The following is a 24569-nucleotide window of genomic DNA, read 5'->3' as shown; positions in this document are numbered from 1 at the left end:
GACATGACTTTTTAGGTGGGAAAGCAATTTAGGGAGTTACTCAAAACATATAAATAAGAGAAAGTAAGGACTTGAATCATGAAATCACTAGACATGGATTCATGAACAGAAAGATGATTCAGACAACAGAATGCTAGTGTTGACTACTTCACAAAGTATACTTCGTGAATCCACTCACATCCATTTAGTACAGTTATCCCACATAGACCTGCACTGTAGCCTCCTCTAACCATGAGGACAATGACCTCATCCCTGTTGACCCCACCTGCTTTTGAACTGTGGTGCTGGAGAAGACTCTTGAGAGTCCCTTGGACTGCAAGGAGATCAAACCAGTCAATCCTAAAGGAAATCAACCCTGAATATTCATTGGAAGGACTGATGCTGAAGCTGAAGCTCCAATACTTTGACCACCTTCTTTAGCAACATTGCAAGAGATCCTCATGCTGGGAAAGGTTGAAGGCAGGAGGAGAAGGGGACAACAGAGGATAGGATGGTTGGATGGCATCACTGACTCAATGGACATGAGTTTGAGCAAGCTCTGGGAGTTGGTGATGGACAGGGAAGCCTGGTATGCTGCAGTCCATGGAGTCACAAAGAGTCGGACATGACTGAGAGACTGAACTGTACTGGAGTAGTTGCTTTTCTTTTTCTTTTTCCTTAAGACAGTTTCACTGAGGTATGACTGGTATACAATAAACTGCACCAATATAAAATATGCAGTTTCATATGTTTAAAAAAATTTTTAATTGAGATAAAATACACATAACATAAAATTTACCATTTTATCCTAAGTATAGAATTAGATAGTGTTATATATATTTACATTGCTCCAGGACACTTTTCATCTTACAAAATTGACACTTTTTACCCATCAAACAACTCCTATGTCTTAGTCCATTCATAATAAAAATACCATAGATTGGGTGGGCTGAATTAAATAAAAAGCATTTATTTCTCACAGTTCTGGAGGCTGGGAAGTCCAAGGTCAAGGTGCCAGCAGATTCCATGTCTGGTGAGAGCCCCTTTCCTGGTTTATAGATAGTGGTCTTTTCACTGTGTCCTCACCTGGTGGAAGGGGAAAACATGTGTTGTGTTTATCTGAATTTCTTTCCTTTTTAAAGCTGAATAATATTCCACAGTACACATATACCACATTTTGTGTGTCCATTCATCCATCAGTGAATAATCAACTTGCCTTCCCCTTCTGAGGGAAAGGGTCTAGGTTAGCACATATTTGCCGTGGTCCTTAATCTAGACTGTCTTTTGTCAACAAAATATGGCATATATCATCCAACCGAACTTTGATAAGATTAGACCAAAATATTGTGTGCACTTCCTACTGTCTACTCACTTTGCCCATTTGCCAAGTCAAATGGGGACTGGTTATGTCAATCCTCAGTAATCTTGAATTCTTATGTCAGGATGAGTCTCACCATCTTCAGCATGATAGTGCTGACCTCAGGAAACATCTCTAAGAGCATTCCCAATTTAGCTCTTACTCTTCCACACCAATTTCTTTATAAGTCTGACAACAGCTCAGAATTAGTAGATTCTTATCTGCTTAGGCCTTACTGGGTCACATTAATCCCCCTTCCCATTGAGAGTTGGCAGGCTCTTGTATTTCAGACTCGAAATGCTGTTTCTGTCTAGCCAAAACAACATACATCTCTTTTCATTGTGACTGGGGATGTTTTCCTCTTTTTGGTGGAATCTCTCCCATCATGAGTTGTTGCAATTCACTTGGGAAAGCAAACTAAAAATTTGTGTTCCTCATAAATGGTTGAAAAGAAGCCATCTCATACTCCAGGATAGGAAGTCACAGGCATGCCATGTGGATGATCTATTTGAAGGTTCTTGGTTTTGGTATAAATATATATCCAGTTTAACATCAGTGTGAGCAGCATTTGCATGCATGCCACTAGGTGAGACCATGTGTGAGCTCATCTCTGTAGAACCCTCCTGGCCACTCCTCACTGGGCTGATAGAGTGTCATGTGGTCACCTCAAACAGGCCAAGTTGGTTTTGATTTTTAGTTCTCCACTTCTTTGTGGCTTATGCCATACCACAAGAATCTAAATTCTAAATTCTGTGATAATAGAAGCTTATACAATGCCAAACATGAGAGCACATTTTGTATTTTCCTGGTCTAAGTTTAGTTTGTGTACCTAGCAATTTTGAGTTGCATGACTAAACCAGTTGTCCTGCTGTGAACCTAGCCCTTATATTCCTGAGTGTGGGTGGAGGGCAAGAGTTTCCTCCTCCAGTAGGGAGGAGACACAGATGTCCTAGAAGAAGCAAGGACTTTTTACAAATAGAAACAAAAGGCAGAATTGTACAAGTCTCCTCTAGAGGACTCAGCTGGACAGAAAGGTCTGGAAATGCCTAAAGCTAACATCACTGAGAGATAACAGCAAGAACAAAATTTTACTGCAAATTTCTGAAGGACTTGATTTAGAAATATGTGAAAAGCTCAGAACTGGCTTAATTGGGGCCAAGACCTCAACCCAAGAAGGTTCTGACATACAAAGAATGTAGTGGGCTGCTTTACCCATCATGGCAGCTGGTGTTGGTATTGCTAGAACAGTTCCCTTCCTAAAGACTTAGACATTCCCTACACATACCATCTGTGGTGCTGAGAAGACTCTTGAGAGTCCCTTGGACAGCAAGGAGATCAAATCAGTCAATCCTAAAGGAAATAAACCCTGAATATTCCTTGGAGGGACTGATGCTGATGCTGAAACTCCAATACTTTGGCCACCAGATGCAAAGAGCTGACTCATAGGAAAAGACCCTGATGCTGGGAAAAAATTGAAGGCAGGAGGAGAAGGGGACAACACAGGATGAGATGGCTAGATGGCATCACTGACTCAATGGACATGAGTTTGAGCAAACTCTGGGAGATAGTGAAGGACAGGGAAGCCTGACATGCTGGAGTCTATGGGGTCAAAATGAGTCAAATATGACTGGGCAGCTGAATTGACTGACTGACACCTTCTTTATAAAAATGTCTACTACTTGCAGAATATACCATGATCTTCTCATTGCTTAATTATTTGATTTCCACCCTCTGCTTAGATGAGACTCATCCCTTTATTCCTATTACAGGGGATCTGTTGATAAACTGGGTCCAGCATTGTCTTCTTCCTTTTTGAGCAAGTTCCTGATTTGACAAACATGTTGGAAAGCCAAAGGAAAACGAACTGTAAGCTCTACCTGGACATGCTGACTCATAAAGAAAAACAAGTTACATTGCTTACCTTCTATGGCCCATGAATTGATCAAATTTAAATCTCATTTTAAACTTATTGCCTCCAGAAAATCTGGGTGTGATAAATGGGCTTCCCAGGGGGCACTAGTGGTAATGAACCTGCCTGCCAATGCAGGAGACCTAAGAGATATGGGTTCGATCTCTGGGTCGGGAAGATGCCCTGGAGGTGGGCATAGCAACCTACTCCAGTATTCTTGCTTGGAGAATCCCATAGACAGAGGAACTGTCTGGAAGGCTGTAGTCCATTGGGTCACACAGAGTCCGACATGAATGAAGTGACTTAACATACATGCAATAAGTACTTCTAAGAAGCCAGACGTCTGGCTTTGTAACCATAAATGAGAAACTTTTAGAGTCATGGTCCATAGCACAATTTTGTTTGAAAGAGGCCCTGAAAATACAGATACAACTCTATGCCCAAAAGGCCTGTTTCTCTCAGCTCTAAAGTTCTAGGGTTGTTGCCTTGACTCATGGACATTTCTTTATATAGGTTACTTGCTTAAAATATTAAATGATCAGAACAAATTTTTCCTCTAAAACTAGTCAAAGTTTGTATTAACTTGGTTCTGATTCTTTCCAATAGGCTTAACTCCACAGGTTTGAATCTAACTCTCTGAAACAAAAGTATCATCTATTATACTTTTAGATTACTAGCTTGTCTGACATTTCAAAGAAGTTTCACGCAAATTTACCCTTTAACAAATTGTAGGTGTTGATTTATCAACGTGATATTTTACAAGAGGAGCAGATCTGTTAAAGATAGTGTAAGACTGTTTCCGGGCCAGTATCAACTATTGCCTTGAACACTATAATCCTTCTAGTCTCCGTATAGCAACCATGGTCGATTTTTCTAAAACTCACATCTAATTATGTCATTCTTCTTAAAATCATTCAGTATTTCCCACTGCCCTCGGGATAAAGTAAAAACTCATCATGGAATTACTGAAAAGCAATTGGACCATCTTAGCCAAATGCCCTATGGCCTACTCATAAGTTTCAAATAAACGTTCTTTAAGCCACAAACTAAAAAAAGAGGAGATTCACTTATTTATTGGGTGGTACTCATCCAAGAGAAGGAAGTGGCGCACCCACCCACATTCCCTTTGCCATAATTTCAGGGCAAGATGCTTTCAAGGTTTGGGCATTCTTTTCCTGCGTATGAATTTGCTGACTGCAGGTGCCATGCTAATGGCTTTTCCCAGACAATAGATCAGCTGCAAGATCCCCCAGTGTCCTTCCCAGGATAATTAGGGAAGTAGGGTAGAGTCATGGTGCAATCCAAATAGACTATGTGTTGCACCAAAGAGCAAGAGCTTGGTCTGTGTTCAGGACTCGGATTTGTATTAAGTTTCCTCTATTTCTACTGCCCGCCAGCAGGGCTTGGTCTTTCTGGACATTCTCCTATGAGGCTATACTCTCACAAATTGGCTTTATCGCTCACTGAATTATTTCCTCCGATGACCCAGTCAAGGGTCAATCGGGGTTTAATTAGGGTTGACTCAATTATTAGGAAGTTGGAATCAGTAATTAGATTCTTCTGACTAGGTGTTATTGACCCACATAAAATTACCTCTGGTTTATATTTTATACCAAAACATTCATCTTCTGAACCTCAGTGTGGTCAGTATTATTTTTTAAAATGCTTTTCCTGTTTTGCTTAAGCTAGTTTGAGTTGGGTTTCTGTCAGTTATAACCAGAGTCTTGACAGATTGTAATTTTCTGCAACAACTTTTGCAGGACTTGATGCAGGCACACCGCCACAGGAAGTTATGTGGATATGTGTTCTCCTTCATACTGGCCTCTGCACACAACTGGACATTTTGTCCATTTATTGCCAGGAAAAAAATGCTCCCATAAAATTACAATCATAATTTTGAACAGTGGGTCTCCAAATGTTAATTGGTTCATCCTGTAGGAAGCATGTAATTTATAGGACAGTAAACAAAAAGTGTCATTAATTAATTGCCTAAGCACACAGTATGCTACTATTTCTTCCTGATGGCTTCACTGGAAAGCTATGTTGTCCCCAGCTTCCACTGCAGTATTTCTGTGATTTTTCTACATCTTACTCTTGGCCAACTCTGTAGGAGCTGACATGGTTATCCTACACCAGTGAAGTCTTAGCTTCTGTATTTTGCATAAAAGACTATGACCTTCTAAGGCTTTGATTCTCAAATTTTAGCTTGCATCAAAATCACTAGAGGGACTTAGTGAAACATTGATTGCTGGGATTTCTACACCTGAGTTTCTGACTCAGTAGACATGGCATGGGGCCCCCAAATTTGCATTTCTAAAAAGTTTCAGGTGATCTGATACTGCTTCTCTGGGGGCCACACTTCACTAGCACAGACTACCCACACTAGAGTAGGCCCTTGATAGACACAATTTGTCTTCTGCTTGGCTACTGTTAGGAAAGGTGCTCCACATGGAGGACTGTCCATCAGCAATGCAGCATATCCATTTTGCTAGATTAGGGTCTAAAATTCAAATGCCATGTATACTATCATGTAAGAATTGTATCACCAGTCTATGTCTGACGCAGGATGCAGCATGCTTGGGGCTGGTGCATGGGGATGACCCAGAGAGATGTTATGGGGAGGGAGGTGGGAGGGGGGTTCATGTTTGGGAACGCATGTAAGAATTAAAGATTTTAAAATTTAAAAAATAAAAAACTAAAATTCAAATGCCAACTGGCAGGAAAATAAGCTGAAGGGTGAGGTATGGGAGATAGAAGAGGACTATGTATACAATGTTAAGTGCTGAGCACTGTGGTGAACAAAAGTGTGTGCCCTCTTTAAAAGAACATTGCTCTATAGCATGACAGTTGAGGTCACAGACTCCAGAAGAGGCTCCACCACTTACTAGTTATAGGACAAGGTTAGACAGATTACCTAAGCTCTCTGTGCCTGGTTTCCTCATCCATAAAACCTGGATCATAACAGAACCTACCTCATAGGGTTTTTATGAGAATTAGGTAAGTCAACATATGTAAATCATTTAGAAGTGAAAGTGAAATTCACTCAGTCGTGTCTGACGCTTTCCCATCCCATGGACTATACAGTCCATGGAATTCTCCAAGCCAGAATACTGAAGTGGGTAGCCATTCCCTTCTCCAGGTGATCTTCCCAACCCAGGGATCAAACCCAGGTCTCCTGCATTGCAGGCGGATTCTTCACCAGCTGAGCCACAAGGGAAGCCCAAGAATACAGGAACGGTTAGCCTATCCCTTCTGCCGTGGATCTTCCCAACCCAGATTCTTTACCAAGTGAGCTGTCAGGAAAGCGAAAGTAGCAAGTACTTACATGTATTCTCGGAAGAGGATATCCCCACCCCAGTACTTTTGCCTAGGAAATCCCATGGACAGAGGAGACTGGCGGGATACAGTCCATGTATTTGCAAAGAGTCTGACACGACTAAGCAACTAAACAGCAACAACAGCAACAACAACAACGTAAGTATTCCAATAACAGCAAATGCTTATATAATACTATTTATCTGGCACTACTTTAAGTGTAGTACACTTATTAATTGGCTTGATCTTTACAACAACCTATGAGATAAGCACGATTTGTTGTTGCTGTTCAGTCACTAAGTTGTGTCTGACTCCCTGCAGCGCCGTGGACTGCAGCATGCCAGGCTCCTCTGTCCTTCACTGTCTCCCGGAGTTTGCTCAAATTCATGTCCATTGAGTTGGTGATGTTATCTAACCATCTCTGCCACTCCATTCTCCTTTTGCCTTCAGTCTTTCCCAGCATCAGAATCTTTTCCAAGGAGTCAGCCCTTCACATCAGGTAGCCAAAGTATTGGAACTTCAGCTTCAGCAACAGTCCTTCCAATGAATATTCAAGATTGATTTCCTTTAGGATTGACTAGTTTGATCTCCTTGCAGTTCAAGAGACTCGCAAGTCTTCTCCAGCAGTATTCGAAAGCATCAGTTCTTTGGCGCTCAGACTTCTTATGGTCCAATTCTCACATCTGTACATGACTACTGGAAAAATCATAGCTTTGACTATATGGACATTTGTCGTCAAAGTGATGTCTCTGCTATTTAATATGCCGTCTATGTTTATCATAGCTTCCCTGGCAGCTCAGATGGTAAGGAATCTGCTTGCCATGCATTCAATCCCTGGGTCAGGAAGTGTCCTTGGAGAAGGAAATGGCAACCCACTCCAGTATTCTTGCCTGGAGAATTTCATGGACAGAGGAACCTGGTGGGCATAGTCCATGGGTCGCAAAGAGTTGGACACGACTGACTGACTAAGCCTTTCACTTTCAGTTTTATCATAGCTTTCCTTCCAGGGGGCAAGCATCTTTTAATTTCATGGCTGCAATCATCATCCAGTGATTTTGGAGCCCTAGAAAATAAGATCTGTCACTGCTTCCACTTTTTCCCCAGTGATGAGACTAGATGCCATGATCTCAGTTTTTGGAATGTTGAATTTTAAGCCAGATTTTTCACTCTCTTCTTTCATCCATACTAAGAAGCTCTTTAGTTCCTCTTCCTTTCTACCATTAGAGTGATATCATCTGCATATCTGAGGTTGTTGATATCCCTGAGTATCCCTGGTACTGATACTCAGATTTGTGTACCTGACACTGAGAATCCCTGGGCAGATTCAAGCAGTTGTTAATTAGGAAAAGAAGGGGATATGAGATCAGGGAGAAACAGTCAAGAACAGCCTTGGGGCAAAGTCCTGTTTCCCCCATCAAGGATACACACAGTATTTCTGACATAGTTTGGACATACTGAAACCCCTTCCAGGTGGGAGAAGTTGACAATTAACAATGGCATGTTAATTGCCAACATCTGCTGGATCATCGAAAAAGCAAGAGAGTTCCAGAAAAACATCTACTTCTGCTTTATTGACTATGTCAAAATTTTTGACTGTGTGGATCACAACAAACTGTGGGAAATTCTTAGATGGGAATACCAGACCACCTGACCTGCCTCCTGAGAAATCTGTATGTAGGTCAAAAAGCAACAGCTAGAACTGGACACAGAACAACAGATTGGTTCCAAATTGGGAAAGGAGTCCATCAAGACTGTATATTGTCATCCTGATTATTTAACTTTTATGCAGAGTGAAAGTGAAGTCACTCAGTCATGTCTGACTCTTTGTGAGCCCATGGACTGTAGCCTACCACGCTCCTCTTCCCATGGGATTTTCCAGGCAAGAGTACTAAAGTGGGTTGCCATTTCCTTCTCCAGAGGATCTTCCCAACACATTGAACCTGGGTCTCCCGCATGGTTGGCAGACGCTTTACCTTCTGAGCCACCGGAGAGGTCATATGCAGAGTACATCCTGCGAAACACTGGGTTGGGTGAAGCACAAGCTGGAATCAAGATTGTCGCAAGAAATATCAATAACCTCAGATACACCGAAGACACCACCCTTATGGCAGAAAGTGGAGAAGAACTAAAGAGACTCTTGATGAAAGTGAAAAAGGAGAGTGAAAAAGCTGGCTTAAAACTCAACATTCAGAAATCTAACATCATGGCATCCGGTTCCATCACTTCATGGCAAATAGATGGAGAAACAATGGAAACAGTGACAGACTTTATTTTGGGGGGGCTCCAAAGTCACTGCAGATGATGACTGCAGCCATGAAATTGAAAGACGCTTGCTCCCTGGAACAAAAGCTATGACTAAAACCTAGACAGAGACAGCATATCAAAAAGCAGAGACATTACTCTGCCAACAAAAGTCCATCTAGTCAAAGCTATGGTTTTTCCAGCAGTCATGTATGGATGTGAGAGTTGGACTATAAAGAAAGCTGAGCACTGAAGAATTGATGCTTTTGAACTATGGTGTTAGAAAAGACACTTGAGAGTCCCTTGGACTGCAAGGAGATCAAACCAGTCCATCCTAAAGGAAATCAACCCTGAATATTCATTGGAAGGACTGATGCTGAAGCTGAAACTCCAATACTTTGGCCACCTGATGCAAAAAACTGACTCATTGGAAAGACCCTCATGCAGGGAAAGATTGAAGACAGGAGGAGAAGGGGACGACAGAAGATGAGATGAGATGGTTGGATGGCATCACTGACTCAATGGCTCGAACTCAATGAGTTTGAGCAAGCTCTGGGAGTTGGTGATGGAAAGGGAAGCCTGGCATGCTGTAGTCCACGAGGTCACAAAGAGTCAGACACGATTGAGCAACTGAAGTGAACTGAACTGAACTGAATTGTATGCTTCCCACTGGCATATAGAACAAAGACCAGCTGGATATGAAGGTTGATGATGCTGACTTCTACTTAGCTCTCCACCAACCCATCAGAAGAATGTCCACGAGCTGACCAGGCCCTCTTTGAACAATTGCTATAAAACTTCTTACCATTTTCCCCATGGGAACACATGGTTTTGAGGTCATTGATTCTCTGTGGCCTGCTTTCCTTGCAAAATAATAAAGATATTCTTTTCTACTTCACCCAAAACTCTGTCTCTAAATGTTGACTGAATACCAGCATACAGAGAATTTGAGCTTTCAGCATCACTACTGTAAGCTGGATGTTGTGCCTGGCTCCTGGCAGGGTGACTTACTTCATGACACTTTATAGCTCATTGCTCTTCTCTTTGCTCTGGTAGCCTCCCAGGTCTTCCCTTTCTTTCCTCTCATGTTTTCTCAGACCAAGACCATAGAGATGCCTCACTTGCTTAGAGTACCAAGTGGTTGCCTACTGAAAGGCTGGTCCCTCCCTCCTTAGGATGGAGCATTGTTTCTAAAGGTGCAAGATAGGCTACTGCCATTAAACCCAGCATTTATCACTTAAAAATCACTTTTGACTCTGATCTGTTTTTATGTCAGAGAAGCAGCCTCCCTAGATTTCCAGTGCTTGAAATTCTTGATAATGCAGTTGCTTAATGCAAGGCACACCTGAAGAGCAAGACCATGAGCACAAATAAATCTGTCTTTCAGCAGAAAAGTTGAGTCTGGCTAGAGTTACTGCTCACATATCTGGCCTGTTCCGTTGGAAACACAAGAGTTAGATATGTGTCATGATGACATAACATCATTTTCCCAAAATAGAGGTTATTTGTTCCAGCTGGATCTGATTATGGTTTTTCTATTTTGCTCTTGGTCAGCCCCAGGTTAGCCTCCCAGGCTGCGCTTCTTGTCAGGCCAAGAAGGCTTTTCCATGCACTGAGTCTGCTGGTCCAGTAGGTCATGACCACGGAGCACCAGTCAGCCGCATGGTGGAGGGTGAAGGGGTCCTTTCACAGACAAGGCGTGAACAAGCAGTGCTGACCCACCATCTGATCCCGAAGCAAAGTTCTCAGCATATGTTGAATCAAACAACTCTTTTTTTTTTTTTTTTTAAGTTTCTATAGTTGGACACGTGCAGTTTTGTTTCTAAATTTCAGAGTTACTCTTCTGTGCAGGCTAATTGACCCATTCGAGAGTTGCATTTCAGTTTGCACAATATCTGCATTGCCTTCCTAAGTGTTTAAGGACACCAGCTAAAGACCTTGTGGAGGAAAACTTCCACGTGTTCATAACAGGAAATCTATGACTTTCACTTCCGTTTAACCCTTCAGAGCCAAATCTAATCATTTGCATCAGAGTTTAAAGGCATTTATTGTTGTGGAAGTGTTCACTATAATTGAGAGAGAAAGACCAAAAGGGAAGTAAGGAGACTAAGGAAAGAGAGAGGAAAGCTGCTTTTTAAAAAAGTCTAGAAATATAGAAGTAATAGCTTTGAAGATCCCAGCTGTTGCTGGCATTTATTTCGTTTGTAGGTGGAATAATTACTTAATTCTAAGTACCCTACCATAGAAAATATAATTAAGAGTTATTAATTTTCACAAATTACCATCACGCAGTGAAATTTAACACAGAGGCACAGACACAGCTGTATAAATTATTTAATCTCTTCCTAGGTTAAAGTACTCACGGGTGTTCAAGTTAGAGTGACGATCCAAAATGTAGCTGAGGAGACTTGCTATGTCTTGCTGTGATAACCAGAATCTAGGTCTGTTTCTCAGCTTTGCAAGGTTCAAAACTGAAGCTTTTTGGTTCACACAAAGGTGATTTGACTTAGGGAGACTGATGGCAAACAACCCACATAAAAGCAGATGCCTATGTATATATTCCTGATCTCAAGTGGTTTCAGCCTGCAGCTTGAAGTGGGGCTTTGGTTCACAGCTAGAGATTGAGGTTGGGTCACCATGGTGAGCGCACCAAACCCTAGCCACTAGACCAGTGGGCAGTGACAGAGCCGTGGCTCTTTGGCTTTGCAGAAGAATCCCCACAAAGTATAGTGAGAGTAGTGAAAGTATTTTTTAGGAGGGAAAAAGTACAGTACACGTGGACATAGCACATGGACAGACTCAGAGAGAGAGAGCTGCACCCCTGTGGCAGCTTGAATCTCTTTTATGGGGCATTTCTTCCAAGTTCTCTTTAGCCAATCATTTTGGTTGGCCTGGTTCAGAGTCCATATTTGATATAGCTCAGAATCCTCCCCTGTGAGAGCACTCATCTTTTAGCCAAGATGGATTCCACCGACAAAGCCTATGGCATCTCTTAGCATCTCTTAGCATCATTCCCCTTTGACCTCCAAGGAGCCTTTCTGCACAGGTATAGTTGAAGAGGTCTCCTGACTTCGAGACTGAGAAATATATGGTCTCTTAACTTCTATCTGGGCAGGGCCCAGCCTCCTCCCTCAGTTGTCCTGCTATCCGTGTTGGAGTATCTATCCACAGAGAACAAACTCCAACTGTTCGCACCAGGGGCCCATCTATCTCCTGCCTCATTCTCAGTTAAGAATAAAAATCAAATATCATCTTAGCAGAATCTCTCCTCTGTTGGAAAGTCTACATGGAAAGCCAAATTATTATCAGAGAGTGATTTGATGAGCATGGAATCCAAACCAGGGAGTGAGCCTGAGAATCCTAATGCCTATTGCATCCGTCTCCCCAGGAGGCTGAGTGCTGGGAATGCAGAGGTAGAGGTGGCTTTTGTCTTTTCTTTCTCTAGACTTTGTGCTTTCTTCAGACTCCGTTTAAAAAATTCAAATGAGTGAATTTAACAGAGCTGATTAGCTTTACTGAGCAATTCATGAATCAGGCAGTATCCCACCTACTAAGTAGAGAGAAGTTCTGTCAAGGTGCAGGAAATAAGTTTCTAAAGGCAAAGAAGGAGCTTACAAAAGAAAGTTATTAGCAAAGAATTCATTGTTTTAGGCAAGGCTGCCCTCCTGCTACTACTACTACTACTAAGTCACTTCAGTCATGTCCGACTCTGTGCAACCCCATAGATGGCAGCCCAGCAGGCTCCCCGGTCCCTGGGATTCTCCAGGCAAGAACACTGGAGTGGGTTGCCATTTCCTTCTCCAATGCATGAAAGTGAAAAGTGAAAGTGAAGTCGCTCAGTCGTGTGCAACCCTCAGTGACCCCATGGACTGCAGCCTTCCAGGCTCCTCCATCCATGGGATTTTCCAGGCAAGAGTACTGGAGTGGGGTGCCATCAGTCTATCAGCAGATTTCCTAGTGCTAACTAGGATATTCCAGAGTGACTGATTGAAGGTCACATTCCTAGGGAAGTTGAAACTTCCTAGTTGAAATTATTAGATTAGGTATTAAGTCTTGGTTTGCTGGCATTGGACCTACCAAGAATGGCTCTATATTGGACCTGTTGTATCTTTTTTAAATAATTTGCCTCTTTTGATCAGGTTCTCAGCTTAACTTAAAGATATGATCAAAATTTAAGGCACTAGTACCATTTTCACCTACTTCTCTATAATTCTTACAGCTTTTGTTCATCATTTGTGTGTTATTCACAGTTAAGGGCTTTTTTTGTTTGTTGGTTTTTGGTTTTTTTTTTTTTTTTTTTTTTGCTTAATCGCTAATGTATTCACAGGTCACGTCTTTGGGTTCATAATTTTTAAGTCAGTTATTCACTTTGTTCCTTTTCTCATATTCCAGTCTTCAGGAGATCATTTGCTTGGCAGTTGATGGCTATGAACATTCATTTAAAGCTTTTGAGGAATATGATGCATGAAGGAAATTATGATTGTAATAAACAGGATAATTCCCAATGTTTAGAGTGTACTTTGGATCCATTCTTACTAATGAAGGAGGAAATAGAACAGGCTCCATCTTGAAAGCAGGACTCCATCTTGGGCCGGACTGTGGACTTTGAGCCATATGCCCAGTATCTATGGAAACAACATACCAACTGGAAAACCAGGTCCCTGAAAGGAAGAGCTCCAGGGCTCGTACCTAGACTCTCAGTAGCCTAAAAGAATGCCCTAATTATCTGTGTAACTGAATAGAATCATACATTCTATTATGCTTATTGGGGTATGGCCACAGGCCTATTGATAATTGTCCACTGTTAACTGCCTAGGCTTAAGGCATATGAATCACGGGTTAACTTTGATTGTATCTTTCTTTTCCTTTGTTCAGACTAGTTTCAAGGAATTGGGGGAGGTGAGTTTGAGCATGTACACTTAGGGTATATAAGGTTTTCACAAAAACTGGTCTTGGTCCTTGGCTAAAAGGAGACTCTGCCTTGGGCCCGCCAGTGTAATAAACTGCACTCCACTATCTGCATTGTCCTTCTGAGTGAGTTTGTTTCCCGGAATGCGTGGCTACAACACTAAGACCTAAACCAATCAAAATCAAATAAGTCGAAGAAAGACTCTCCTGAAGGAGTCACCTTGAAAAGCCAAGTGGCTTGCTTGGTGATCTTATATGAATGAGTTTTAACTTCTCCAGAGGTGTTAGTCCAGGTGCAGCAAGTACTAATGGTTATAGCACAAACACCTTCTTGTGCAGCTTAGACTTTGGCCAGAGAGTCTAAGGAATTTTGTTGGACCCCTATTGCTTTTGCAGCAGATTCTGCATTATTTTCAAGAGCTAAGGAGAGGTTTCTGATCATAGCCTCACATTTACTCCTAATCAGGGAAGTAGGGTCCTGCCAAAGGAAGTGATCCTAAATCATGAGTGCCTCCTGGTAATTTCTTTTTAACTTGACACTGTAAATTCAGGGAAGTCAACCAGTGAGGTATCTCAGTCTGTTTGTCGGCAGTAGTATAGTTAGATAACCTAAGAAGTATTGCCCAACTCTGTGCCAGCTTCCTAGATATTGATTGGCCCAAGAAGAGTGATAACCACCACAGCCAAAAACAAACCTTGTCAGGGCACACGCCATTGGCATTAGAGTGGCACTGTTAGTGGACAAATCAGAGATGAAAAATCTGGCTGTCTTGGCAATGGGCTGGGAGATATGGGTGATAGAATTATCATTGCAGGCCAATGCCAGACTAAAAGAAAAGACAGGGGTTCATGTTTAATTAAAGTATGAAGTCTTGATCTGGCTTCTTGGGAGAAAGCAGTTTATGTTAATGTGAGCTACTGTTCTTCCCAATTTGATTTGGAGGTCTCCAGCATCTGTACAGGACCACAAGTCAAGTGGAGTCTTCTTAAGCTGTGAATGTATTCCCAAGGCTTAAATCCCTGAAGTTTTGCTGCTACTGGGTACTGAAGAAGACCTGGTATGGTCCCTTACAAGGAGATTTAAGGGCAATCATTGTTCTTGCTGATTCCAAATTAGAAGAGTGGGGGAAAATTAGAAGCATTAGTTTTGAGAATAATAGCCGGATATTTGCAAAAACTTAGAAGAATTCAGGATCCAATCTACTTTAAATGCATACAACAAAGCCTCAAAGACAATTAATAGGACTAGAAAATAACATCTACAGAAGTGCAAACATACTTTTTCTCCCTAATTATCCCAAATAGTTTTCTAAGGATAATCACAATACAACTAATTTGTTTGCATTAAGCTTGGCCTAATTATTTACACAAATGCAGCAAGAATAGTGATTGAATACATAAATTACTTTTAAGACTACTTTGCTGATACTTTTTATGTGGAACCTCTGATTGAACTTCTTAAGAAATTCTCAAGGCTAGGAAGCCAAGTCAAAGTTCAAGCATTTCCTTAAAACTGTCTGATTGTATCTGAGTCTATGACTATCTCTTACAAATATGACATTCCAGTCAAAGCGTTAGTAATATAGCCAAAAGTTTCCAATTGTGTCATTTGATAAGAACAGATTCTCATGGAACTTATGCAAATAACTAATTATATTGCCTTAAAAAGAATAGTTAAATCTCCAAATTCTGGAGGGATCAGGTAGGGAGAAAAATTAAATATTTCATTCTTGTTTGCAAAAACATATTTTAATGAAAATTGTATGTCATAAATTGCTTGAGAGAAAAAGTTTCCTTAAAATAATGTTTCAAACAGAAATGATCATCCTCCTCAATTTTTTTAGTCCCATGTTATTAATTTTTGTTGACCTTGATCTTTTGTCAGCAATTTTATGAAGCCATCAGCTTTTCCTTTAGAACTCTATGATTTGTTACCTAGTTCAGTTTTATGATCTAATCAGAAACCTGCATTTGTCCAAAGTCCTTTCCATGAATCTCCTTGAGAATGAAGTACTTTTGCAGGAACATTTTTGTAAAAGCATCTGAATAAAACAGTAACTGTCTATAGATGGCAAAAGACTTAAAAATGCCCATTATTAAAGATCTGCTGAGATTTTATTATAATGAAATTGACAAGGAAATTTGTGTTTATTTCTTTTTTAAAAATAAGGTTGGCTTTACTTATTTTTGTTTTATTATTTTGGGCTGCACAAAATAATTTTGTTTTATTATTTGGATCGTGTTGCTGCACACAGTCTTTTTCTAACAAGTGGAGGCTACTCTAATTGCAGCGCACAGGCTTCTCATTGTGGTGGCTTCTCTAGTTGTGGAGCACAGGCTCAGCCGTTGTGGTACACAGGCTTAGTTGTCCCGCAGCATGTGGAATCTTTCTGGACCAGGGATTGAACCCATGTCCCCTGAATATGCAGGCAGACTCTCAACCACTGGATCACCAGGGAAGTCGAAATGTGATCATTTCTGTGGCACATCGTATTTTAAGATAAGTGGTATTATGACTGCAAATATTATACCAGGACATATCAGATTTCCAGGAATTACATAATTTCTGAAACACATAACATATACCTATACTATCATAACATAAAGAAGGCTTTGTAGTCATTCTTACTTTACATGTAACTTAACCTATCAAATTAGCCTAATTAGGTCAATGTCTCCTTTTTTGTAAGGAGAAAGAACAAGTCTTTTGAAATATTCCAGGGCTCCCCTGGAATATTTCAAATTTAGTTTGAGGTGAAAAAGACTTCATTTAAAATTTGATTTTTAGGAAGAGGAGTTTGTTTTAAAAATATCAGAAGGGTTTTTTAATTAATTAATTTTAATTGGAGAATAATTACAACACTTTGGTGGTTTTTGCCAAACATTGACATGAATCAGCCACTGGTGCACATGTGTCCCTGCATCCTTTATCCCACTCCTACCTGCCTTTCTACCCCTTCCCTCTGGGTTGTCCCAGAGCACAGGCTTCGAGTGCCCTGCTTCATGCATCGAACTTGCACTGGTCATCTATTTTACATATGGTAATATACATGTTTCAATGCTGTTCTCTCAAATCATCCCACGCTCACCTTCTCCCACAGAGTCCAAAAGTCTGTTCTTTACATCTGTCTCTTTTGCTGCCTTGCATATAGGATCATCCTTACCGTCTTTCTAAAATCCATGTATATGCATTAATATACTGTATTGGTGTTTTCAACCACTTGGTCAAGTAGGCTCATAGGCAACTGTGAAATTATACTTTGTTAACTGTTTAATCAAAGTGACACTAGAAGATGTTAAAGGCAAATACAGAAAGGTAAATAGTTGTAAAAAAAAAAAACCTTAGCTTTTTTTGGTTTGCTTTTTCTCTTGTTAGTACAGAAGATTTAGCTTTCTGAATACAGAAAATTATTGACAAAACACAGAACCCTTGCTTTCAAGATTATTTTAAAAGGTTAAAAAAAAGAAAAAGAAAACCCAACTTTTACAGTCTCTTCTCAAGAGAAGACCCATAGTCCAATAATACTTTATTCCTTTAACAGAGAGAAAAACCAGATTTTAATTTTGTACCAGATTGCTATTGATATTAGATTAGAACTCACTAATTCAATTAAATTTATTCTGATTTTATCAAGTCCTGACAATGCACAAAATTCCTTTCCAAGATTCCTTTTTTTATAAACCTTAAATATTTTTCCCTTTTTATTTTCCATTCAGGTTTTGTCCTATGTTTTGTTCTCTTTCTCAGTTGTTCTTTAGAACAAAGTTACTTTCTTTTCCTTCAACAGAGAATGCATCTTTATTCCTCATACCTTCTTTTCTGTTTTTGCTTGTTTGCTTTTTTGGCCACAACACACCACACCACATGCAGGATCCTAATTCCCTGACAGGGATCAAACCTGTACCCCCTGCAGTGGAAGCTAAGAGTCTTAGCCACTGGTCTGCCAGGGAATTCCTTTCTTACACCTTCTTTTACTGAAGACATACATCCTATGTTCCTGTATACAGAGATAGTTTCCTTATTATTTCTTGTAGCTTTAATCACAAGTATTAGTTTTGTTTTTTAATGAAAGGCCTTAGAAGGCCTTAATTTCTAGTGAAAGTTAAGTAAGCATTTGTGAACTGTCCTGTAATAGCATTCTGTTGCTTGCAAATTTATAAATATTTTCTTTATAATTTTTAGAAACATATGCCCTTTTATAGAAAATTACATAATACATGTTTGTTGATATACCCAAATATCTTTAATTCCTCTGCAAAAGGAAGCCAAAGCTAGATTAACCTATGTTCAAAAATTAGCGTTTCAGCATTTTATCTTATTTAGAAATGATCTACATATTCAATGAACTTCTATCATTTAATTTAGCTTAGCAAAACTCTTAACAGTGGAAGTTACCAAAGAGATTTCAGTGAGTATTTTTAAGTACACACATCATAAAACAATTATCGTTTTTAAAAAAATCACTTAAAAACGTTTATCCCACTTACATCTGCTCATTTTCAATAATTAGATTTAGATGACTTACGAAAATGTTTTCATACCAAGGCACTTTTCTTGTTGACAGATTTTGTATTTTATTTGTTTAGTGAATCCAAGTAGTACAAAAGTTGTATATTTGCCTTATATTCAATGTTGATAACTCTAAAAACAAATGCCTGTTTTAATTAAGCCAACAACATTAAACTAACTTTAATGTACTGAAGATTAACCCTAGATAACATAAACTTGGAAAGCATTTGGGTTAGTTTATATTATGAAAGTGAAAGTGTTAGCAACCCAGTCGTGTCTGACTCTTTGCAACCCCATGGACTGTACACCAGGCTCTTCTGTCTATAGAATTATCCAGGCAAGAATATTGGAGTGGGTTGCCATTCCCTCATCCAGGGGATCTTCCCCACCCAGAGATTGAACCTGGGTCTCCTGCATTGCAGGCGGTTTCTTTACAGGTTGAGCCACCAGGGAAGATGCCAATTTCTATTATATTTTAACTCATATCTGCGCTTATTCAATTTTAATCCAATTTATTAGTGCTCTTGAATATTTATACCTCAAAGGTACAAGGGAAGGAATACAAGTTCCCAAAAGAAGGACTTTGGTTTCCCAAGGCCAACATTTGCAAGCCTTTTAAAATAAAAAAGAGAGGTTTGGGGGGTTGGTAGAAGGAATAGGTAAATTTTGAACTGTAGGGCTGCATTTCTGGCTTTGCAAAGATTTAGATGATAAAGACAGTTGCTTTTAATGGCTCAAAGACCTGGGTTGCAACTTGAATGACATCATATGTTGATCTACCATAAACCCTTTTGTAAGAGCTTTAGAAAGTTTTTCTTTCCCTCTGAGTATATTTAGTTTAGGATAGGTAGCCTGATTTTTTTTCTATCACACTATCAATATCAGCTTCCAAAATGGCAACATTTCATAATAATTCTAATCTCAGAATTATTCAGTCTTTTAAAATATCTTGTCAGGTTTCATCTGGGACAAATAGCAAATATTTCTGGCAATGCTGAACAACCTCTTGGATTCAAGAGGTGTCCCCAGGGAAGGTGCAGATTGTACTACCTTCTCAATATCCAGAGTCACTCCTAAAGAAAAGCCAAAAAGAACTGACAGCCTACATGTCCCGGGCAGGCAGAAAGCCAAGCCAATCTCTTAGGATACAAAATGATACAAGAACGAAGGCAATAGCTATCCCTAGAAGAAAAAGGGTCAATAACCAATGGGCCTGGATTTGGAAAGAAAGGGACAATGTGAAATTTAATTTTCCTCTCTACATATTTGAGATGAAGATTTAGGAGAGTCAACTCTGGTAAGAATTCTCACACTTCACTGACTTCTGCATATTCTCTCAGGATCCCATCTGCAGGCTCTGAGGTAAAGTGGAGAGCACAGCTCTGATATTTGCAGAATTTAGCAAGAGTTTTTTTACAATTAATTTTAATTTCCTCTTTGTTATGCAAAGGAATAACATAGTCTTTAGCTTACCAGAAAATTCCTCAAGAGTCCCACCAACTCTGTGATGCTGAAAGCGCAGCTTCTCTGTATACTGGTGCTGAAGTGAATCTTGGAGACAGTGTCTCGGGAGAAGTAGAAAAGGATAGCTTTATTACTTTGCCAGGCAAAGGGGGACACAGTGGGCTCCTGCCTCAGAAACTGTGTGCCTTCACTTGGGGAGGATGGTGAGAAGTTTTACGGTGATGGTTCAAAGAGGGCATGATCAGCTCAGAGACATTCTTCGATGGGTTGGTGGTGAGGTAAGTTGGAGTCAGCATCATCAACCTTCAGACTTCCAGTTGTGCTGGAATCCACATGCTTGTGGGCAGCGTACCAACATTAATCATTAACTTCTCCCACCAGGAGGGGATTTCAAGAACTGCAAAATAGCTCAAAGTTATTGTTGTGTGTCCATTGATGGGGAACCAGGACTTCGCCCCAAGGCTGCACTATTGTTTCTCTTGACTGGTTATTTCTTGCTGGTCTCACATCCCCTCCCTTCCCTAATTAGCAACTGTTGGAATCTGCCTGTTGGAACTCAGGGAAGGTCACGGAGGCTGAATGAAAGCTATTTCTTATACTCAAAGAAAAGGGAGACACAAAAAATCTTTGTGCCCATGACCACCACAGGCTCTTGCTTGGTGTCATCTGGGCATGGGAGTAGACACGGGAGTGTTTGTAAGGCCATTAACTTGGTGGGCTTTTGTTTATAATCTGAGTCAAAATTTTCATTATCCTTTTGCAATGAATTTTTAATGAAGCTATTTTGGAATTTTGAAGCCTTCTAGAAGTTTATGCATACCAATAGAATATCTATCCCATTCTGTTTATTTAATTTGGAAATTCTTACTTTTAAATGCACTTCTTAGGTGATCTTACCTAACTGGAATGCTCCTTCTAACTGTTAGGACCAAACTGAAGCCAGGACAGGCTCTAAGGGGCAGGCTAGGCCTGAGGTTTAGTCTCTAGGAAAGCTGAGGCACTGGGAAATCCCGCAGGCAGGGTAGCTCGACCAATCAGAAAAAATCCCCTTGGCCCCCCCCCATCCCCCCCCCCCCGCCCCCCGCACCGGACCTGAGCCAATCCGGATAGGGATGCGAGGTTAAAAGTCCCGCGCGCATGTACGGTTTAACCAATCAGCTATGCTGTTACAGGAACAAAGAACCGTCTGTATAAAAGTAGATGTGATTCAAAGTTCGGGGCTCTCATCAAAACTCCACTGCGCTGGATGAGACTTGAGCCCTAGCTAGCAATAAACCCCTTCATGCTTTTGCATTGCTGTGGGCATCTTATTCTCTCAGTTTTGGGGACTCGGACTCTGGGCATAACATTTGGGGGCTCGTCCGGGATCCCTTTAACTGGGAAGAATAACACTCTCCCGGTAGAAGCAGTTTCCTCACTAGGAGGAGAGATATCTGAACACTGGTGTTAGTTCTGGTTAAGACCAGCGTAAGGCCGAGGCCTGGCATCGTGCTGGGGAGGCGGCTGGCTCTGTGGATGCCTTGTTGGTAAGATTACCTTGAGGGAAAGAAAGTTTCAGGGGGGCCCAGGAAGACCTAGTGCTGTGTTCTCAGCCTACGGGTATTTGTTATCTGTTTGTCGTGTCTGTGTGAGTGCCGTCATTGTCTCTGCTCTTTGTGTGTTCATTTTGTCTCCTGTGTTCTTCTCTGTAATCATGGGGCAAGCGACTTCTACTCCTTTGTCCCTTATGACTGACCATTTTTCTGATTTCAAATCTAGGGCGCAAAAATCTATCGTTATTGGTGAAAAAGCCAAGACTGACATCCTGACCACTCAGGGTACTCAGGGGCCAGTTTGCCTGCCAATGGACCAGACCCAGTGGCCGCAACTGGGACCCTTTTGTCCCTGGTCCCCTCCTGACGCGGACAACTGGCCAGAGTGCCCCGACTGGTAAGGAACAAGAGACTTTATTGACCTCTCTCCCCTCCCCTCTCTCTTTCCTCTCCTTAATCCTTCCTATCCTTCCCTGTTTTTCTAGTCCCTCCCCCGGTCCTGGACACAGGAATCTGGTCGAAGGGCCCTCAGCCTGAGCTGAGGATTGGAGACTGATCACCTCCTCTTGGCAGAGAACTCGGATTCTGGTTCTGATTTCTGGTAGGGCCGAGTTCCAGTCCTCCCTTCTCTGGAGGCCCAAGGAAAAGTCCCATAACGCCTGGGTATCTGTAGGTGGCAGGAGACATTTGTAAGGCCACCCCTTTTGCCCCCCTCTCCTGCCTCCTCCCCCTTCTTCTTTCAACCTGGCTTCCTTTCCTCCCTTGAAATCTTTGATGTTAGTACTTAGATCTGAAGTTCTGTGTCTCTATAGGTTTCCTGAGAGACTATATTTTTGTATTTAAGAGCTTCCATGGTGGAGCCGAGGTTAAAGCATCTGCCTACAATATGGAAGACTTGGGTTCGATCCCTAGGTCGAGAAGATCCCCTGGAGAAGGAAATTTTGCTTTGTCTGGCCATCAAGTGGTTTAGACTGCCACCATTTTGTTAGAACTTGATTTTCTTTCCCTGTGCCTTGAGACCAGGGCTCTCAGGAACACTTATCTAGACCATCTCTAACTCCTGACACTGAGGAAAAAGGGAAAAAAAAAAAAAAAAAGACTTAAAGCTAGATCTTGCACTGTGTCTGTCTAAATATGTCTTGGTAATATTTTTGTGGTTAATATGTATATGAGCTCTGTTTATTTGGCTTAAAAGAAAAAGGGGGGTAAGCGCTTACAAATCAAGTAATTCTAAATTAAACAATAAATTCCAGGTTCATGTGAACTGGAAAATATTCAATGTTAAATACCTGATATTAATGTTTGTTTGTTGACCTATCTAATATAGACATGTCTTAAAATAATTAACATTAATTAGAATATTTTCATTGTACCTAGGATTAATATAAGTTAAATATTATATCTGTTACAAGTTTGTCAACAAGGAAATTACCTCAAGTGAAAAAACTTCTAAAAATGTAAATGAGATATGAGCTTTTATATCTCTAGCTAACTTTGGGGTGCTTCAGAGGGCCCCTGGAACATCCCAAGGAGAGATATTAAACTGTGTTTATTTGGTTGGTTAAATTACATGGAAAAGATTATCAAATGAGTAATAAATCCGCTCATGTTATAATATATGGTAAATAAACTAATACAGATATCCTAGAAATTATATGGAGTTTTTAACATTCTGATATGTCCTGGTATTTTAATGAAAAACCTGATGACTTCACAAGAGTTAGCAAAAGGACTGAATAAATCAGTAAATTTGCTTATAACTTTTATGGTTTCTATCTGAAAAATTATGGGTTTGAATCTTATGTTTTCAGGAAGTAGAAAAAATCTTCCTCTCAAACTAATTATGACAATACTTTGGTAAAATTAAACACTATAAACAAAACAATTATATTTTCTGACTCCTCTAAAGATTGGGAGTTCTTAGGTTTCCAGGAAGTTCATCAAGTGAGTTAGAAGTTTATCTCACGGATACAAAAATTCTCAAGAAATTTTTGAGACCTTAAAAAGAGAAGAATCCACCTAGATTTGTTAGGCAGAATCTGTGATAAGCCTTTGGTGTGAGTTTCCCAGCCCTGTTTTATTTTTAAAAGTTCAGTCTGAGACTCTATAAATGTTTCAGCAAAATAAAAAGCCTATAATCAATTATGGTTATAAAAATCATCAGACCGAAATCAGTGAGAACAGACCTATTTTGCAAATAAACTAGCCTTAATTTGGTTATATTTAATAAAAATAAGGGTAACTATAAGGACAAAAAGATATTTCAAAACGTTAAATCCCAGTTTGTTAATGGAGGTCTGCATCTATAAGACTCATCTCTTAGATAGTTCTTTGCTGTTATGTGATATTGATGTAAAATTTAATTAAATTCTTGAAAAACACCCTAAGTTTGTTTCTGAAGCTTATCTCAGTAATCTATCTTTGGATGAAGATCAGATACCTCATGACCTGCAACCAGGACTGGAAAAAAGACATAATTTAAGGGACTGTCTCCAACCTGGATGGAAGGACTTTTTTATCAGGAGAAACTACACTACACCAGGATGAGAAGATGACGACATCAGAGGTAGACAGCCTCCCCAAGATGCTGGACCTGATTTGTATGATCATTTATGTTTTCTTGATTTCTTAGACCTTTACGTATAAGTCAAATGCTTTTCTATCATAGGCCTGATCCTATGCTAGTTTTAAAAATCAATCAAATTGTTGGGTTTGTGGCCAATTAGCTGTGTCTAGTTCTGGGTTATCTTGGTAAATTTCTCTACTACCAGACTCTAACTGGTTGGCTCTGAAAAAATTTACTTAAAAATTATAGTCATATTCAGGTCACTATGGTATTACTAGATAGGATCCCCTCACCGGGCCAATTAATAATGCCTGCTCTGACTCTGGCTATAAATTTGAGCTTTTTTCTACTACCCAAGCTCAATCAGAACAAGAAAAGTTTCCAAAAAGAAGTAGAAAATCTCCCACAATTATGGGATAGATTTATATAGATAATACCAGGCTACAATAATTTAGGTTTAAAGTCTCCTCTGTTAGAGTGAATAAATAAATAAATAAATCATACTAAAGATAACCAGTCTAGTAACACTAAAAAACTGGACTATGTGCCTTATAGATGGTGCCAGTATATAATTTCCCTAAAAGATAAAGATTCTACAGGACAGACTAAGTCAGATGACCTGAAGATATACTGGGCTACATCTAATGGAAGTTCTTAACATAAGTCTTACTTGTGACTTTACTAATACTGCTGGCTATGTTATTTGTATTTCCCCTGTCTTACAAAATTGCTGTTTCTTACACTGTCAAATGTGTGTATGAGGCCTCTAATAGAATAATATATAGTCC

General features: G+C 40.2%; 1 long non-coding RNA gene across 1 annotated transcript; it reads right to left on the bottom strand.

Annotated features, from left to right (window-relative positions):
* Window positions 1-933: 933 nt before the first annotated feature.
* LOC121820084 (uncharacterized) lies at window positions 934-20076 on the bottom strand. Its single transcript, XR_006060556.2, has 2 exons — window positions 19693-20076; window positions 934-1065 (listed from the first exon to the last, which is right to left on the bottom strand). It is a non-coding gene; the product is annotated as an uncharacterized LOC121820084 (long non-coding RNA).
* Window positions 20077-24569: the final 4493 nt, after the last annotated feature.

This window comes from Ovis aries, chromosome 1 (genome assembly GCF_016772045.2).
Source record: "Ovis aries strain OAR_USU_Benz2616 breed Rambouillet chromosome 1, ARS-UI_Ramb_v3.0, whole genome shotgun sequence".
NCBI classification, from domain to species: Eukaryota; Metazoa; Chordata; class Mammalia; order Artiodactyla; family Bovidae; genus Ovis; species Ovis aries.
Note: the sequence above shows the minus strand (reverse complement) of the source record. Positions and strands in the feature narration are given on the sequence as shown.